This window comes from Triticum dicoccoides, chromosome 7B, assembly GCF_002162155.2.
Source record: "Triticum dicoccoides isolate Atlit2015 ecotype Zavitan chromosome 7B, WEW_v2.0, whole genome shotgun sequence".
In the NCBI taxonomy this organism is placed as follows: domain Eukaryota; kingdom Viridiplantae; phylum Streptophyta; class Magnoliopsida; order Poales; family Poaceae; genus Triticum; species Triticum dicoccoides.
The window spans coordinates 685,700,925-685,702,809 of record NC_041393.1 but is presented as its reverse complement, the minus strand read 5'-3'; positions in this window follow the sequence as shown (position 1 = coordinate 685,702,809).

The following is a 1,885-nucleotide window of genomic DNA, read 5'->3' as shown; positions in this document are numbered from 1 at the left end:
GGCGGGCGGCGGCGGGCGGCAGCGGTGAGGTTGAGGGCGGGCTCGGGCGGCGGCGGTGAGGGCAGGCTCGGGCTCGGGCGGCGGCGACAGGAGTAGGGGAACAGGCCGGGGGGGTGAAAGGAGGACTTAGCGAAATTTTGAGCCGGGGGGTGGTTAAGTCGAACTAACAGTAGCGCTCATAAGGAAAATGCGTTATAGCTAACTTATCTATAGCGCGTTTTAGTGAAAAATGCTACTGCTAATGGAAGCAGTTATTTCTTTTGTTTATCCCAATATTAGTAACGCTTTGTCCTCAAAAAACGCTCTAAGTCTAAGCAATGTAAAAACATCAAAAATATACATTGGTCATCATTGATCTTTTTGTGTAGAATCTAAATAGTCAACATGAATCCTCACTGTACCTGTATAGGTACAGGCGAAGATTCATATTGCAGCCACAAATGATACACATATAGTTCAATGAAGACCAAGTGCTCGAGATAGGTTGAGAAGTAATATATTTAAGGTGGTAAACACCTTGTTCGCTTAGCAATATGGGACTAAACTTAATTAGTTGCGGTGATACTTAGCAGTAGAGAGTTTTGAGGGAAAACGCTGCTACTAAGTACTTTAGCAGTAGCGCTACTACTATATCTAGCCTGGAGGCAACACCGTGGCAATTATAGTAGTAGCGCTCGTTTCACCTAGAGCGCTACTGCTACTTAGATATTAGTAGCGCTCTTTTTTGAAGCTCGCTACTGCTAATTAGCAGTAGTGTCTGTTTTTAAACCACGCTGCTGCTAAGATTATGTGTATAAGATTTTGCCTAGTAGTGTGGGGAAGACAGTACATGGAACATGGACGCCTCCATGGCTGGCGAAGATTTCGACTAAGTTAACATTTTATATTAAAAATGTCATGTACACTTTTGTTAAATGAAATATGTTAAAATTTTCATGAAATTGGTCCGGTTTAAATGATCGACCGGTTTGTTCAAATACCATTTAAAATGTGACCAGATGTTTGATGGACAGGGTTGGATGGCTGGCTCCTGTATCACTATTGTGGTTGGACACTAGGTCTGTTTTAGGGGATAGCGCTGACGATACCCGAAAGCGTTTTTTCTAGAGAAACACTACAATGCTACAAGAATTTTTGAAGATATGTTTATGGAAATTTTAAAAATAGAAATACCTAATATTAATATAACAATCTGACTTGATGTGTTTTTAACAAAAAAATAATTTAATATATTTTGAAATTTCCGTAAACCGTTAAATTCCTAACTTAACATTGATGCTTAACCACGTTGTTTAGAAATGCATTAGAAGAAAAGACAACGTCTGTTTAAGAAAAGACAAACTTCACAGAATACATGTATAAGCAGCAGAAAAGTGTGGTTCGTATCAGCTAAGCGCACGTAATCTAGGTGTCTGTCCCATCTGGTGCATTAGATGATAAGCTTGGCTGTGCGGCTCTTTTCGACCGAGGACGCGCCATCGAAAATAGTAAAATCAGCAATGAAAGTTGTACTGGTGTGCCTGACCCCTTTACGTACAGGCCATCACATATATCTTTTGTCATGTTAACCAGCGAGAAAGCAGTGCGTGTATAATAGTATAAGCTAGGAGAAATACAACCAAACAAAAGTGAAAAGGAACAATGCAAGCTGCAAGGCGGTTCTATACGTGCACGCCATGATATTTTTTTTTGTCAGTGTTAATAACCACACTCCGTTCATGGTGAGGCGGCGTGGTTCCAGTGAGTCTGAAACGTACGTACGCGACGCACAGCTTGATGCGGGAGGCTGGGCTGCACAAGACCTGCTGTTAAAACCCCCTCGTCTTGCACACATCAGGCATCCACCTCAAAGCGCATCCACCTCCGTTCGACTGTGGTAGAGGCC